Raw genomic sequence first — 19,866 nt, forward strand, 5'->3', positions numbered from 1 at the left:
AGAGTTTAACAGCTACAATGTTTTACTTTTTAATCAGCAGCACAGTTCATCACAGCGTTGTCACAGAGGAGCTTCTCTAAAACACACGCTGGAAAAGACTCAGTGGAAGTTTTAACTGATGGCCCCGCCTCCATCTTCAACTGTTAGAATCACACACTCTGCAAACACACACACTCTGCAAGCACACACACTCTGCAAACACACACTCTGCAAACACACACACTCTGCAAACACACACACTCTGCAAACACACAAACTCTGCAAACACACACACTCTGCACATGCAATCAACGTGGAGGAGTACTGGTCAGACTGGAATAACATCTGGAAGCCTAGACTGGTCTGTGTGCAAAAGGCAAGAATAGAATTATTGATAGACACTAAAGCATGGCATAATCTTCAAAGGCAAGGATGGAATGTTTTATAGAAACTAAAGGATGGCATAATCTTCAAAGGCAAGGATGGAATGTTTGATAGAAACTAAAGGATGGCATAATCTTCAAAGGCAAGAATGGAATGTTTGATAGACATAAAAGGGTGATATCATCTTTAAAGGCAAGGATGGAATGTTTGATAGAAACTAAAGGATGGCATAATTTTCAAAGGTAAGGATGGAATGTTTGATAGAAACTAAAGGATGGCATAATTTTCAAAGGTAAGGATGGAATGTTTGATAGAAACTAAAGGATGGCATAATTTTCAAAGGTAAGGATGGAATGTTTGATAGAAACTAAAGGATGGCATAATTTTCAAAGGTAAGGATGGAATGTTTGATAGAAACTAAAGGATGGCATAATTTTCAAAGGTAAGGATGGAATGTTTGATAGAAACTAAAGGATGGCATAATCTTCAAAGGCAAGGATGGAATGTTTTATAGAAACTAAAGGATGGCATAATCTTCAAAGGCAAGGATGGAATGTTTTATAGAAACTAAAGGATGGCATAGTCTTCAAAGGCAGGAATGGAATGTTTGATAGACATAAAAGGGTGATATCATCTTCAAAGGCAAGGATGGAACGTTTTGAAAAACCCTAAATGTTGACATACAGTCACGGTCAGAGGCAGTGGACGTGATGTCGTGAAGCGGAGGATGTTGGGGCTCTTTCCTGATCCTAGACTGGGTCCCTGATACGGATCCATCCTCAGTCTAACTGTAAACTCTGCCTTGCTCCTCTGTTTTGATATCAACAGTTTCTTCTTAGTTTCCGTCCACGGTGAAATCCTCCAGATGTGGTCTCGGTCTGAGATCCTCCTCCCTCAGTGCCTCAGAGACTGGTGGAGGTCAGAGAGGAACTTCTACTTGTTCTGGTCCACACATCATCAGGATGGGAGCTCTACAAATAATCAAAGACGGAGCAGATTTAAATCCAATTACCTGAAGGAAAACTCTGCTCCAGCGAGGGAAGAGCTGATCAGGACTTTCTGAAGTAATGAGGCCCCTCCTCTCCCCGCTGACGCCGTTAGAAGCCATCATCACCTCGGCAGATTAAAACAATCCAAACTCTTCACATTCATAATTCATTTCCGGTGCGGCTGTTTGATGGATGAGCGTTTGAGGGGAGTCGGCGTGAGCGAGCGGCTCCTGTCGTCACATCGGGTCACAGAGAGAGGAACAAATAAGCCGTCCCAGCGGGGGGAGAGTTCAAATATTATCCTGCTAATTAAATTTCTCCACAAACGTGGAGCCGGAGCCATTAAAGTGTCTGCAGCGCTGTGAGAGCGCAGCGTTAGTGGAACAGCATTCATGTGAAAAACATCAGAGATATAAACGGAGATAAGAGGCAACAATGAACTGTGAGCCACCGCTGGGTCACGCCATTAAATCATCCAGTCACTGCTCCTCTTCACCGGGACGAAGGCTCCACATTTACCCAGAGAGCTGCTGGGTCAGACGCTGTACAAACTTTATTTAAACAGGTATGACTGACGGAGTGAACAGGTGCTGCAGCTTTAAACCATGGAGAGGAGGCTGCAGAGATCTGCTCAGTAATCTGGACCTGAAGACGACAGACGCACCAAGATGAGGAAAAATCTGATAACGGTGCATCCAGATATCAGGCTGTCAGTGACTGAGAAAGCACTAAAGGACTCTGGGATTGCACAGCAGTGAGCATGGCTGCATGATCCAGTAGAAGTGGAATTATTTTTAGTTTTAGTTTTGATAAGAGTTTCTCCACGCACAAACACAAAAATGACCAAAATCCCAGCAGCTCACACTCCAGGAAGTCTAAAATGAAACGCGTTTAAGCAGCTCACTAACAGAGTTTATCTCCACTTTGAGCGCCGAGATACCAGGAGGGAAAAAATCCCGTAGAGATGCAAGAAACAGAAATGTACCTACATCCAACATGGCAATATTTACACATTTAACCCTCCTGTACCCCCTGTGCCAAAAATGCACACTTAGTTGATATTTCTTTTAAAAACTTTGTCCTCTTTCACATTAATATTATCATGTATTGTATTTTTTGTTCATTTTTGCACAGTTTTCAAAATTCTGTCCCAGCCACAACAATCAGCCCAACATAACTAAAGTAAACCTTTTTTACAGCGTTAATATCCCTGCTGTGTAAAAGTCCCCATTCAAACCCATTCAAACCACTGCTTCTGATCCATACGCCATTAAGGCATGAGTCATGCATGTTCTGGTTTCTGGGCTTCATTTGAGAGTTGGGGCTTTACATTTGCACCTGGACCATTTTTTTACCCTGTGACGTCACTTTGACCATATATGGGCGAGGGCAGGAAATACATGTTTGTTCCCCCAGATTTCAGTGTTACACTGCCCTCTGCTCCCCTCCTCACTAACTCTCTGAGGTTTGGTTTAAGTGCAGATCAGTGTGTGAGTCTGAGTGTGTCTGCAATAATCAAAAAATAAGTTCTCTCATTTTCATGTAGTAACCTGCAAAAAAACATTGTTTGTGTATTTTGCATCTAAAAATGCAGTGACATCATCAATGAAACATGATATTTAAAGGGTTAAAAAATGAAAATGAATGAGTATTTGACATTTATGGTTAGGGCTGACCTTAGATGAGAAAATATAATTCAATAACAGTAAAACAATTTTGAAATGTCTGATATTTCTAACATGATTTAAAGGTGTGCATTCATGCACAGAAGGGTGAAAAACGTGAGTATTTTAGAATAACTGACCTCACAAAAAAAAAAAAAAAAATAATAATGCATTTTAACCCTTTAAGCGCCAAAGTTGCGAAACTGTGACAAGCAACATTGCTGAATTAAACGGGCTCTAGCTGCAAATATGGTGCCTAATGTTGTTGATTCTTTACAGCAGAAGGCAGACATGAGTAACTTCAATCCCAGCAGCATTTGTGGGCGTGTTTCTATTCAAAGTTTGTGGAGAGAGAGAGTTTTAAAAGACCCACACCTGGTCAAGGAGACGAGGAAGGGGTGGTTGTAGTAGGAGCGTAATGGAGAGAAAGAGAGTGAATTGTAGCGAGAATACTAACAATGCTGGGAGGAATAGAGGAATATTCACCCTCTGACATGACATTCAGTCGTCCGGTGAAACCCTGGGTGAGAATGTCGGTGTGTCTGTGAGCACCGACAGCGCGTCCATGCAGCTTGATAGTCCACAAGCAGCACATACCGAGGTCGATGCTTTGGCCGGGGAGGGAGGGGACTTGGTGGGGCATTTAGGGGTCAGAACACTGCAAATAGTGACGGAGGTAGGGGCAGTCATGTTAGAAGCCATGGGAGAAAACGTGCAGCCAATGGCGGTGGAGGCCGCCTGGTGATGTCAGAATATGCAAATTAGATGAGTGACTTTACTCCTATCACAAACTTTGGGTCATACTGAAGATTTTTCTGATTTACAGTATGACTTTATCTCTAGCCACCTTCAAGCTACTGCCGTTTGAACTTTGATATAAAATTGAATATTTTCTTGAAAAAACTCTGGCGCCCAAAGAGTTAGCCAATGACGCTACTAATCAATGACATATGCCAGGCTGCAGTCATCCATAAATGAGTTACTCACTTTCAGTGCAGTATGTGGAAAAAAATCCATTTGTGTTTGTTTTATCAAAGAATTTTGTTTGTTTACATTACAAACATGGCAATTAAAGGGTTAAAGGATTTGACAGTTATTGAGTATTTGGTATTTTTGTTAATGGCAAAGGTTGATAAACGAGGACAAACTTAAACAATTAAAAATAAACTAAAATAACTTTTTCATTGACAGTTATAACCCCTGTGCATTTTTGCACACTAGGAGGAAAAGGAGGCAGTAATTTGTTGGATTCCAGAGGGTTAAAAATTGACGATAATTGATAATAATGTGATACACGAGTGTAGTCCAGCCCTAAAACCCCAGTCAGACCTTAAAGTCTGTGGAATGAAATGAAGACTAAGAAGGACCTGGTCCTGACTCTGAACTCTGCCCTCTCTCTTCAGATGAAATATATGTAAATATGTAAATAAATAAAGGGAAGTATGTAAATAAATAAAGGGAAATATGTAAATAAACATAAATATGTAAATAAATAAATGTAAATAAACATAAATATGTAAATAAATAAATTTAAATATGTAAAAAAAACATAAATATGTAAATAAACATAAATATGTAAATAAATAAATTTAAATATGTAAAAAAAAAACAAATATGTAAATAAACATAAATATGTAAATAAATAAATGTAAATATGTAAATAAATAAAGGGAAATATGTAAATAAACTGATATATATGTAAATAAACTGATATATATGTAAATAAACTGATATATATATATGTAAATAAACTGATATATATATAAATAAACTGATATATATGTAAATAAACTGATATATATGTAAATAAACTGATATAAATATATGTAAATAAACTGATATATATGTAAATAAACTGATATATATGTAAATAAACTGATATATATATAAATAAACTGATATATATATAAATAAACTGATATATATGTAAATAAACTGATATATATGTAAATAAACTGATATATATGTAAATAAACTGATATATATGTAAATAAACTGATATATATATGTAAAGACATAAACCTAAGTCCAGCAGGTCTTGGCTGCTATCACACACGGGGGTTTTAACGGTCATACAGCTGTCCTTCTGACCTGCAGCTCTTCACCGTCTCTGGTCTGGTAGAAACTCCCAGCATGCTCCTCTCTGCTGCTGTTCTGACATGGTGTTTGAGTTGTCAGGAGAAAGCGGCGACACCGACAGCCCTACATCACTACATGAGTTCCAGTCGTGCCATGCCCACTAGGATTTCCTGTGTGAGGAGCGGCGGGCTGATGCGTCTGACACCAGAATGAACAGAAGCAGGGTGAGGTGGGAAAAGGCGGCGCCCTGAGGGGCTCGTTAGTGCTGGATGATGTTTGTTCCTGTACACCTGCAGAGGTGTTTCTCTTTAGACCGCCATCACTTCTTATTCAGCTTTCATCCATCAGCTCCTTCATGGTGATTTCTTCTTTGTTTCTATTATTGTAGGGAACCGTCGGCGTGATTGTCGGCGTGGTAGCCACAGGGTCGTATTTTCAGTAAGCGCGGCCTCCGTTAACGCAATCTTCCCTCAGATGGAATAATATATTTAAGGCTGAAGTAGAAAAACACACGCACATGGAAACAGCCTCTTCCTGCTCTAATTTAGAGGTGTTTGGTTGGAGGGGAGGAGGGGGGAGGGGCCAGAGATCAGGATGTGAGTGCTGGTGGCGCTCTGACAGCACCAGTCCTCAGACGGTAGCAGGAAGTTCATTTACACGCCGGCACCACGCCGCTGAGAGCGAATCAATCTCACAAATAGATGTTTGATATGGTCTCTTCATCTCCGACTGTAAACGAACGCCCTGAGACGCCGCGGTCCACGATTACTACAAACAGAGAAATGCAAATCTAAAGAAGCTCCTTCTTCTCCGCAAAATTACTGAAACATCAAACCTGCAGGACGCCGCGTCAGGAGCTCTTTAATCCTCAGACTTCAGCAGGAACCTGAACTCACAAAGACAGGAGCTGTTTTCATTTTACAGACTTTAATAAAGCAGAAGAAATGTCAGAGAAACAAACCTCCACTGAAGGAGCTGGCCTTTAACGCAGCAAACCAGCTCACAATGACTCAATATGTAAATGTTAACAGGAGGGAGGGGCCATGGTGGTCAAATATTACAACAATCACTTATCAGGACAAAGCCTCTAAAAATCAGACAAAGTCATTATTTCACTAAAACGGTGCTCCTCCTGTCCTCTGGAGGTCGTTGATGATGTCACTAACAGTAGATGGTGATACCTTCACTCCTGTCCTCTGGAGGTCGTTGATGATGTCACTAACAGTAGATGGTGATACCTTCACTCCTGTCCTCTGGAGGTCGTTGATGATGTCACTAACAGTAGATGGTGATACCTTCACTCCTGTCCTCTGGAGGTCATTGATGATGTCACTAACAGTAGATGGTGATAGCTTCACTCCTGTCCTCTGGAGGTCGTTGATGATGTCACTAACAGTAGATGGTGATAGCTTCACTCCTGTCCTCTGGAGGTCGTTGATGATGTCACTAACAGTAGATGGTGATACCTTCACTCCTGTCCTCTGGAGGTCATTGATGATGTCACTAACAGTAGATGGTGATAGCTTCACTCCTGTCCTCTGGAGGTCGTTGATGATGTCACTAACAGTAGATGGTGATAGCTTCACTCCTGTCCTCTGGAGGTCGTTGATGATGTCACTAACAGTAGATGGTGATACCTTCACTCCTGTCCTCTGGAGGTCGTTGATGATGTCACTAACAGTAGATGGTGATAGCTTCACTCCTGTCCTCTGGAGGTCATTGATGATGTCACTAACAGTAGATGGTGATACCTTCACTCCTGTCCTCTGGAGGTCATTGATGATGTCACTAGCAGTAGATGGTGGCTGTATGAGAGTTTAGTCCTCTTGCCAAGGTTAGTGCTGAGTTTTGGACACTTGTGTTTGATTTAATAGTAAAGGTGTCTTTCATAAGTTTTGGAGACAACAGGAGATGTTCTTTTGCGAGAGTTCGGGGAGGCCACACAGGAAGTAGACTGACATTACCATATATGGATCCTTGCCCCATAAGGGGTTAATGACAGAGCTGAATGTAATGTGGTTGTTTTCAACCCGTAGCCGTCTCTCCTCCAGTCAGTCAGAGATCCTCTCTCGTTAACCTCTTGCTGAAAACCCTTCTCCCTTCTCTCCATGGTTGGACTGCAGGCTGGAGGTGCAGAGACGTCTCTCTCCTCTGATCCGACCTCAGAGAGCAGGTCTGATTCTCTGTTGTCCTTTCCCCTGTCTGATGTCACAGAATGTCTCCAGTCCCTCTGAGAGTTCCCTCCATCCTTCCTCTCCTCTCTCCTGAATCTCTCATTCTCTTTGTTCCAGCTCTCTGGGATTCCTCCTGGTCAGATCTGTTCTCTGACCTCTCCATTGAACCTGAGGTCTTCAAAGACTCCTCTGTTTCCCTCATGTTCATTCCCCCTCTCCTCATCCTGTCCTTCCTCCTGATCTCCTCTTCATCATTCAGATATTAAAGATGATGCTGATGTTAGAACGTTCCGGTCTTTGGTCAGAGTTTTGACTTTCTCTGATGTTTTCTCTTAGACTCTCCTCAGAGCAGCAGAGTAGATTTTTACAGAGTTATAGTCGTGTCCTCTCTCACAGAGAGCCTCCTGCTGCTCTTAATTAGCTTCCTCTCCTGCAGTTCAGACTGTGGGGGGCGAGGGGGGCTGGGGGGGGGGGGGCGGTTAAGGGCTTCAGGTAGACAACCCACCACTGTGGACACACAGAGAGTACAACAAGACCTCCCTGAGGAACAAGTCAATTAACCCGCTTCATGAGAGGACTGCTGCCTGGTTTCTTGTCACCGTGAACTTTCAGAAAACGCTAAGCATGCTGGGAAAAAACAGTGTTGGTCTGTATGTAGGGAGACTTTTGTTGGACATTCAGGAGCTGATGGAGGAATATTATTATTATTATTATTATTTTTATTTTTAATTAATTTATTTTTTATTCATCTCTGGGATCAGGAGAACCGGATCACTTCAAACTTCACAGGAATTACAACAAATAACGCGAGCATTCTTTAAAATGTCATTAAAGTGTCCAATAAAATAATCGTTTCTTTAAATATTCCCAGAATGCTTCAGTGAAACATTATCAGAATGTAAACGTTACAACTAACGGCTCCTCTGCAGGTCAACATGAAGACATCTCTCTGCTCTCTGATTGGATAATTGTTCTGTGCATTAAAGTGTTGACAGTTGACCGACCAATCACAGCGGCTCTGGACCTCCGTGCAGAAATGAGCTGAAACATTGTTTGTGTAGTTTTTAGTGAATCTGCTGAGAAAATTATCTGACTGAAAAAAAGCTGATGAACAGGAGGAGTCCACTTCCTGTGAGAACAGAGGAGCAGCTCGCTGATTGTGAACGTAGCATGAGGAGGGTTCACTGTGGAGCGTCTGTGCCTGACGTTTAAACACCATCGATGCTGATGGACGTTTAAATCCTCTGTTTGAAGGAGCTGAAATAAAACCTTCATGGCTGTGTAGCTGTGTAGCTCACCTCCTAATAACGTTTATAACCACTGTAGTAACTCACCTCCTAATAACGTTAATAATCACTGTAGTAACTCACCTCCTAATAACGTTAATAATCACTGTAGTAGCTCACCTCCTAATAACGTTAATAATCACTGTAGTAACTCACCTCCTAATAACGTTAATAATCACTGTAGTAGCTCACCTCCTAATAACGTTTATAACCACTGTAGTAACTCACCTCCTAATAACATTAATAATCACTGTAGTAACTCACCTCCTAATAATATTAATAATCACTGTAGTAACTCACCTCCTAATAACGTTAATAATCACTGTAGTAGCTCACCTCCTAATAACATTAATAATCACTGTAGTAACTCACCTCCTAATAACGTTAATAATCACTGTAGTAACTCACCTCCTAATAACGTTAATAATCACTGTAGTAACTCACCTCCTAATAACGTTTATAACCACTGTAGTAACTCACCTCCTAATAACGTTTATAATCACTGTAGTAACTCACCTCCTAATAACATTAATAATCACTGTAGTAACTCACCTCCTAATAACATTAATAATCACTGTAGTAACTCACCTCCTAATAACGTTAATAATCACTGTAGTAACTCACCTCCTAATAACGTTAATAATCACTGTAGTAACTCACCTCCTAATAACGTTAATAATCACTGTAGTAACTCACCTCCTAATAACGTTAATAATCACTGTAGTAACTCACCTCCTAATAACGTTAATAATCACTGTAGTAACTCACCTCCTAATAACGTTTATAACCACTGTAGTAACTCACCTCCTAATAACGTTAATAATCACTGTAGTAACTCACCTCCTAATAACGTTAATAATCACTGTAGTAACTCACCTCCTAATAACGTTAATAATCACTGTAGTAACTCACCTCCTAATAACGTTAATAATCACTGTAGTAACTCACCTCCTAATAACGTTAATAACCACTGTAGTAACTCACCTCCTAATAACATTAATAATCACTGTAGTAACTCACCTCCTAATAACGTTAATAATCACTGTAGTAACTCACCTCCTAATAACGTTAATAATCACTGTAGTAGCTCACCTCCTAATAACGTTAATAACCACTGTAGTAACTCACCTCCTAATAACGTTTATAATCACTGTAGTAACTCACCTCCTAATAACGTTAATAATCACTGTAGTAACTCACCTCCTAATAACGTTTATAATCACTGTAGTAACTCACCTCCTAATAACGTTAATAATCACTGTAGTAACTCACCTCCTAATAACGTTAATAATCACTGTAGTAACTCAAATCCTAATAACATTTATAACCACTGTAGTAACTCACCTCCTAATAACGTTAATAATCACTGTAGTAACTCACCTCCTAATAACGTTAATAATCACTGTAGTAACTCACCTCCTAATAACGTTAATAATCACTGTAGTAACTCACCTCCTAATAACGTTAATAATCACTGTAGTAGCTCACCTCCTAATAACGTTAATAACCACTGTAGTAGCTCACCTCCTAATAACGTTTATAACCACTGTAGTAACTCACCTCCTAATAACGTTTATAATCACTGTAGTAACTCACCTTCTAATAAAGTTTATAACCACTGTAGTAACTCACCTCCTAATAACGTTTATAACCACTGTAGTAACTCACCTCCTAATAACGTTTATAACCACTGTAGTAACTCACCTCCTAATAACGTTAATAACCACTGTAGTAACTCACCTCCTAATAACGTTTATAATCACTGTAGTAACTCACCTCCTAATAACGTTAATAATCACTGTAGTAACTCACCTTCTAATAAAGTTTATAACCACTGTAGTAACTCACCTCCTAATAACGTTTATAACCACTGTAGTAACTCACCTCCTAATAACGTTTATAACCACTGTAGTAACTCACCTCCTAATAACGTTAATAACCACTGTAGTAACTCACCTCCTAATAACGTTTATAATCACTGTAGTAACTCACCTCCTAATAACGTTAATAATCACTGTAGTAACTCACCTCCTAATAACGTTAATAATCACTGTAGTAACTCACCTCCTAATAACATTAATAATCACTGTAGTAACTCACCTCCTAATAACGTTAATAATCACTGTAGTAACTCACCTCCTAATAACGTTAATAATCACTGTAGTAGCTCACCTCCTAATAACGTTAATAACCACTGTAGTAGCTCACCTCCTAATAACGTTTATAACCACTGTAGTAACTCACCTCCTAATAACGTTTATAATCACTGTAGTAACTCACCTCCTAATAACATTAATAACCACTGTAGTAACTCACCTCCTAATAACGTTAATAATCACTGTAGTAACTCACCTCCTAATAACGTTAATAACCACTGTAGTAACTCACCTCCTAATAACGTAAATAATCACTGTAGTAACTCACCTCCTAATAACGTTAATAACCACTGTAGTAACTCACCTCCTAATAACGTTAATAATCACTGTAGTAGCTCACCTCCTAATAACGTTAATAATCACTGTAGTAACTCACCTCCTAATAACATTAATAATCACTGTAGTAACTCACCTCCTAATAACGTAAATAATCACTGTAGTTGCTCACCTCCTAATAACGTTAATAACCACTGTAGTAACTCACCTTCTAATAACATTAATAATCACTGTAGTAACTCACCTCCTAATAACATTAATAATCACTGTAGTAACTCACCTCCTAATAACGTTAATAATCACTGTAGTAGCTCACCTCCTAATAACGTTAATAACCACTGTAGTAGCTCACCTCCTAATAACGTTAATAACCACTGTAGTAACTCACCTCCTAATAACGTTTATAATCACTGTAGTAACTCACCTCCTAATAACATTAATAACCACTGTAGTAACTCACCTCCTAATAACGTTAATAATCACTGTAGTAACTCACCTCCTAATAACGTTAATAACCACTGTAGTAACTCACCTCCTAATAACGTTAATAATCACTGTAGTAACTCACCTCCTAATAACGTTAATAACCACTGTAGTAACTCACCTCCTAATAACGTTAATAATCACTGTAGTAACTCACCTCCTAATAACGTTAATAATCACTGTAGTAACTCACCTCCTAATAACGTTAATAACCACTGTAGTAACTCACCTCCTAATAACGTTAATAATCACTGTAGTAGCTCACCTCCTAATAACGTTAATAACCACTGTAGTAACTCACCTCCTAATAACGTTTATAACCACTGTAGTAACTCACCTCCTAATAACGTAAATAATCACTGTAGTTGCTCACCTCCTAATAACGTTAATAACCACTGTAGTAACTCACCTCCTAATAACATTAATAATCACTGTAGTAACTCACCTCCTAATAACATTAATAATCACTGTAGTAACTCACCTCCTAATAACGTTAATAATCACTATAGTAACTCACCTCCTAATAACGTTAATAACCACTGTAGTAACTCACCTCCTAATAACGTTTATAACCACTGTAGTAACTCACCTCCTAATAACGTTTATAACCACTGTAGTAACTCACCTCCTAATAACGTTTATAACCACTGTAGTAACTCACCTCCTAATAACGTTTATAACCACTGTAGTAACTCACCTCCTAATAACGTTAATAATCACTGTAGTAACTCACCTCCTAATAACGTTTATAACCACTGTAGTAACTCACCTCCTAATAACGTTTATAAACACTGTAGTAACTCACCTCCTAATAACGTTAATAATCACTGTAGTAACTCACCTCCTAATAACGTTTATAATCACTGTAGTAACTCACCTCCTAATAACGTTAATAATCACTGTAGTAACTCACCTCCTAATAACGTTAATAATCACTGTAGTAACTCAAATCCTAATAACGTTTATAACCACTGTAGTAACTCACCTCCTAATAACGTTTATAACCACTGTAGTAACTCACCTCCTAATAACGTTAATAACCACTGTAGTAACTCACCTCCTAATAACGTTTATAACCACTATAGTAACTCAAATCCTAATAACGTTTATAACCACTGTAGTAACTCACCTCCTAATAACGTTTATAACCACTATAGTAACTCAAATCCTAATAACGTTTATAACCACTGTAGTAACTCACCTCCTAATAACGTTTATAACCACTATAGTAACTCACCTCCTAATAACGTTAATAACCACTGTAGTAACTCACCTCCTAATAACGTTTATAACCACTATAGTAACTCACCTCCTAATAACGTTTATAATCACTGTAGTAACTCACCTCCTAATAACGTTTATAATCACTGTAGTAACTCACCTCCTAATAACGTTAATAATCACTGTAGTAACTCACCTCGTTATAACGTTAATAATCACTGTAGTAACTCACCTCCTAATAACGTTTATAATCACTGTAGTAACTCACCTCCTAATAATGTTAATAATCACTGTAGTAACTCACCTCTTAATAACGTTAATAATCACTGTAGTAACTCAAATCCTAATTAAGTTTATAATCACTGTAGTAACTCACCTCCTAAAAACGTTTATAATCACTGTAGTAACTCACCTCCTAATAACGTTTATAACCACTGTAGTAACTCACCTCCTAATAACGTTTATAACCACTGTAGTAACTCACCTCCTAATAACGTAAATAATCACTGTAGTTGCTCACCTCCTAATAACGTTAATAACCACTGTAGTAACTCACCTCCTAATAACATTAATAATCACTGTAGTAACTCACCTCCTAATAACATTAATAATCACTGTAGTAACTCACCTCCTAATAACGTTAATAATCACTATAGTAACTCACCTCCTAATAACGTTAATAACCACTGTAGTAACTCACCTCCTAATAACGTTTATAACCACTGTAGTAACTCACCTCCTAATAACGTTTATAACCACTGTAGTAACTCACCTCCTAATAACGTTTATAACCACTGTAGTAACTCACCTCCTAATAACGTTTATAACCACTGTAGTAACTCACCTCCTAATAACGTTAATAATCACTGTAGTAACTCACCTCCTAATAACGTTTATAACCACTGTAGTAACTCACCTCCTAATAACGTTTATAATCACTGTAGTAACTCACCTCCTAATAACGTTAATAATCACTGTAGTAACTCACCTCCTAATAACGTTTATAATCACTGTAGTAACTCACCTCCTAATAACGTTAATAATCACTGTAGTAACTCACCTCCTAATAACGTTAATAATCACTGTAGTAACTCAAATCCTAATAACGTTTATAACCACTGTAGTAACTCACCTCCTAATAACGTTTATAACCACTGTAGTAACTCACCTCCTAATAACGTTAATAACCACTGTAGTAACTCACCTCCTAATAACGTTTATAACCACTATAGTAACTCAAATCCTAATAACGTTTATAACCACTGTAGTAACTCACCTCCTAATAACGTTTATAACCACTATAGTAACTCAAATCCTAATAACGTTTATAACCACTGTAGTAACTCACCTCCTAATAACGTTTATAACCACTATAGTAACTCACCTCCTAATAACGTTAATAACCACTGTAGTAACTCACCTCCTAATAACGTTTATAACCACTATAGTAACTCACCTCCTAATAACGTTTATAATCACTGTAGTAACTCACCTCCTAATAACGTTTATAATCACTGTAGTAACTCACCTCCTAATAACGTTAATAATCACTGTAGTAACTCACCTCCTTATAACGTTAATAATCACTGTAGTAACTCACCTCCTAATAACGTTTATAATCACTGTAGTAACTCACCTCCTAATAATGTTAATAATCACTGTAGTAACTCACCTCTTAATAACGTTAATAATCACTGTAGTAACTCAAATCCTAATTAAGTTTATAATCACTGTAGTAACTCACCTCCTAATAACGTTTATAACCACTGTAGTAACTCACCTCCTAATAACGTTTATAACCACTGTAGTAACTCACCTCCTAAAAACGTTTATAATCACTGTAGTAACTCACCTCCTAATAACGTTAATAACCACTGTAGTAACTCACCTCCTAATAACGTTTATAACCACTATAGTAACTCACCTCCTAATAACGTTTATAATCACTGTAGTAACTCACCTCCTAATAACGTTTATAACCACTGTAGTAACTCACCTCCTAATAACGTTTATAACCACTGTAGTAACTCACCTCCTAATAACGTTAATAACCACTGTAGTAACTCACCTCCTAATAATGTTTATAACCACTATAGTAACTCACCTCCTAATAACGTTTATAATCACTGTAGTAACTCACCTCCTAATAACGTTTATAATCACTGTAGTAACTCACCTCCTAATAACGTTTATAACCACTGTAGTAACTCACCTCCTAATAACGTTTATAATCACTGTAGTAACTCACCTCCTAATAAAGTTAATAATCACTGTAGTAACTCACCTCCTAATAACGTTAATAATCACTGTAGTAACTCACCTCCTAATAACGTTTATAATCACTGTAGTAACTCACCTCCTAATAACGTTTATAACCACTGTAGTAACTCACCTCCTAATAACGTTTATAACCACTGTAGTAACTCACCTCCTAATAACGTTTATAATCACTGTAGTAACTCACCTCCTAATAACGTTAATAATCACTGTAGTAACTCACCTTCTAATAACGTTTATAACCACTGTAGTAACTCACCTCCTAATAACGTTAATAACCACTGTAGTAACTCACCTCCTAATAACGTTTATAATCACTGTAGTAACTCACCTCCTAATAACGTTAATAATCACTGTAGTAACTCACCTCCTAATAACATTTATAATCACTGTAGTAACTCACCTCCTAATAACGTTAATAATCACTGTAGTAACTCACCTCCTAATAACGTTAATAATCACTGTAGTAACTCAAATCCTAATAACGTTTATAACCACTGTAGTAACTCACCTCCTAATAACGTTTATAACCACTGTAGTAACTCACCTCCTAATAACGTTAATAACCACTGTAGTAACTCACCTCCTAATAACGTTAATAACCACTGTAGTAACTCACCTCCTAATAACGTTAATAACCACTGTAGTAACTCACCTCCTAATAACGTTTATAATCACTGTAGTAACTCACCTCCTAATAACGTTAATAACCACTGTAGTAACTCACCTCCTAATAACGTTAATAATCACTGTAGTAACTCACCTTCTAATAACGTTTATAACCACTGTAGTAACTCACCTCCTAATAAAGTTAATAATCACTGTAGTAACTCACCTCCTAATAACGTTAATAACCACTGTAGTAACTCACCTCCTAATAACGTTAATAACCACTGTAGTAACTCACCTCCTAATAACGTTAATAATCACTGTAGTAACTCACCTCCTAATAACCTTAATAACCACTGTAGTAACTCACCTCCTAATAACGTTTATAATCACTGTAGTAACTCACCTCCTAATAATGTTTATAATCACTGTAGTAACTCACCTCCTAATAACGTTAATAACCACTGTAGTAACTCACCTTCTAATAACGTTTATAACCACTGTAGTAACTCACCTCCTAATAACGTTAATAACCACTGTAGTAACTCACCTTCTAATAACGTTTATAACCACTGTAGTAACTCACCTCCTAATAACGTTAATAACCACTGTAGTAACTCACCTCCTAATAACGTTTATAATCACTGTAGTAACTCACCTCCTAATAACGTTAATAATCACTGTAGTAACTCACCTCCTAATAACATTTATAATCACTGTAGTAACTCACCTCCTAATAACGTTAATAATCACTGTAGTAACTCACCTCCTAATAACGTTAATAATCACTGTAGTAACTCACCTCCTAATAATGTTTATAATCACTGTAGTAACTCACCTCCTAATAACGTTTATAACCACTGTAGTAACTCACCTCCTAATAACGTTTATAATCACTGTAGTAACTCACCTCCTAATAAAGTTAATAATCACTGTAGTAACTCACCTCCTAATAACGTTAATAATCACTGTAGTAACTCACCTCCTAATAACGTTTATAATCACTGTAGTAACTCACCTCCTAATAATGTTTATAATCACTGTAGTAACTCACCTCCTAATAACGTTTATAACCACTGTAGTAACTCACCTCCTAATAACGTTTATAATCACTGTAGTAACTCACCTCCTAATAAAGTTAATAATCACTGTAGTAACTCACCTCCTAATAACGTTAATAACCACTGTAGTAACTCACCTCCTAATAACGTTAATAACCACTGTAGTAACTCACCTCCTAATAACGTTAATAATCACTGTAGTAACTCACCTCCTAATAACGTTAATAACCACTGTAGTAACTCACCTCCTAATAACGTTAATAATCACTGTAGTAACTCACCTCCTAATAACGTTTATAATCACTGTAGTAACTCACCTCCTAATAACGTTTATAATCACTGTAGTAACTCACCTCCTAATAACGTTTATAACCACTGTAGTAACTCACCTCCTAATAACGTTTATAATCACTGTAGTAACTCACCTCCTAATAAAGTTAATAATCACTGTAGTAACTCACCTCCTAATAACGTTAATAACCACTGGTGTAACTCACCTCCTAATAACGTTAATAATCACTGTAGTAACTCACCTCCTAATAACGTTAATAATCACTGTAGTAACTCACCTCCTAATAACGTTTATAATCACTGTAGTAACTCACCTCCTAATAACGTTAATAACCACTGTAGTAACTCACCTCCTAATAACGTTAATAATCACTGTAGTAACTCACCTCCTAATAACGTTAATAACCACTGTAGTAACTCACCTCCTAATAATGTTAATAATCACTGTAGTAACTCACCTCCTAATAACGTTTATAATCACTGTAGTAACTCACCTCCTAATAACGTTTATAATCACTGTAGTAACTCACCTCCTAATAACGTTAATAACCACTGTAGTAACTCACCTCCTAATAACGTTAATAATCACTGTAGTAACTCACCTCCTAATAACGTTAATAACCACTGTAGTAACTCACCTCCTAATAACGTTAATAATCACTGTAGTAACTCACCTCCTAATAACGTTTATAATCACTGTAGTAACTCACCTCCTAATAATGTTAATAATCACTGTAGTAACTCACCTCCTAATAACGTTTATAATCACTGTAGTAACTCACCTCCTAATAACGTTAATAATCACTGTAGTAACTCACTTCCTAATAACGTTTATAACCACTGTAGTAACTCACCTCCTAATAACGTTAATAATCACTGTAGTAACTCACCTCCTAATAACGTTTATAATCACTGTAGTAACTCACCTCCTAATAACGTTTATAATCACTGTAGTAACTCACCTCCTAATAACGTTAATAACCACTGTAGTAACTCACCTCCTAATAACGTTAATAATCACTGTAGTAACTCACCTCCTAATAACGTTAATAACCACTGTAGTAACTCACCTCCTAATAACGTTAATAATCACTGTAGTAACTCACCTCCTAATAACGTTTATAATCACTGTAGTAACTCACCTCCTAATAATGTTAATAATCACTGTAGTAACTCACCTCCTAATAACGTTTATAATCACTGTAGTAACTCACCTCCTAATAACGTTAATAACCACTGTAGTAACTCACCTCCTAATAACGTTAATAATCACTGTAGTAACTCACCTCCTAATAACGTTAATAACCACTGTAGTAACTCACCTCCTAATAACGTTAATAATCACTGTAGTAACTCACCTCCTAATAACGTTTATAATCACTGTAGTAACTCACCTCCTAATAATGTTAATAATCACTGTAGTAACTCACTTCCTAATAACGTTTATAACCACTGTAGTAACTCACCTCCTAATAACGTTAATAATCACTGTAGTAACTCACCTCCTAATAACGTTTATAATCACTGTAGTAACTCACCTCCTAATAACGTTTATAATCACTGTAGTAACCCACCTCCTAATAACGTTTACAACAGTTGCAGCTCTGCTCCAGCCTCCCTGCGTTGATGAAGACCGGGTCTGCAGCAGGTTAAAGTCTGCAGACTCTCATTCCTCCTCTTAGAGAGGTGTGAGAGCGTCACTGAGCATGTCAGTCAGGATTATTGCAGCGTGTGGATGGAGACAGAGTGTCTGTCTGACCCTGGGTAAAACCTCCAATCACACAGCTCAGGGCAGAGTCTCCACCCGCAGCCCTCCATGGAGCTGCAGACATGTTCTCCAGGAGCCTGCGGCTCTGTGAGATCTGCAGGCTCCGAGTTTTAATCAGCAGGGTGACGTGGCGAGGCTGCAGGGCATGTTTGACACGCCGAGACACGGGGCGAGCAAATATTCTCAACACCTCCTCTTTCAGAGACGCTTCAGGCAATTAAAGCAGCCGGCGAGGAGAGGAGAGGCGTGATTATATCTTAAATTTATGGAAACACAATCAAGACGTTGTTGTGGAAGAGGGAGGTAAAAAAGGTCCTGGTGCTCTGACAGCGTTCTGGTTCATGTTGACATTTCCAGGAGTCCCACTGTGCTCACATTCTAACGAGCGCTGGCATTATCAGTCGAGAGCTCATTTGAGATTCTTATGAGGGCGGTCGATGGCGAGGATGACAGCGCCTACTCAGTTCGGCCCTGCAGCCTGTCAGACGGTGAGCAGGGCTGCTGTCGCTCCATCTCTGCTGAAAGCAGCCGCTCTCTCTTTTCATGGAGCCGTATTCATCACAAACCCCAGCTCCGCCTCGCCATCCTTAATTACCGCCATCAGGCCCGATTGTTTACTCGTCATCAATGATCGTTAATTAATGAGCTTCAGTGGAGGAGCCAAATATTATGGAGACGTTAGAGTGAGATCAGCAGCACACGGCTCCTCTGGAGGCTGAAGGACCAGGATCAGGAACATTTACATGAAAATAGAGCTAATTATCTCTGATCATCCAACAGTAGTCAGGAGAGGAGGAGGAGACATCTGACGGTGGAGGACCTCCATCTATCTCCATCTATAGAGGACTGATCCGGCTCCCCACATGCTGGACTCCCAGGACCCCCGGTGGGCGTCTGCATGGTGGAGGGGTCAGCTGGATACCTGGAGATGTGGGGCATGGTCCTAGATCAGGTCTGGAGGATGAGCATCAGGAGGCCAGGACCACGTCTGCACGTGTGTTCGTATTTCCTCTACGTTCTTCCTCTAAACTCTGAGATCTAAGCTCCGCCCTCAGCTGCCTCTCTCGCTGGTTTCTACAGCTCTGACAGCAGTTTCTCTGAATATTCCACCATCTTTGTCCTTGTCCTCTGGTCTTGGTCCTGCTCCAGGATCTCTGGTTTTCTGTGAA

This window comes from Cheilinus undulatus, linkage group 21 (assembly GCF_018320785.1).
Source record: "Cheilinus undulatus linkage group 21, ASM1832078v1, whole genome shotgun sequence".
In the NCBI taxonomy this organism is placed as follows: domain Eukaryota; kingdom Metazoa; phylum Chordata; class Actinopteri; order Labriformes; family Labridae; genus Cheilinus; species Cheilinus undulatus.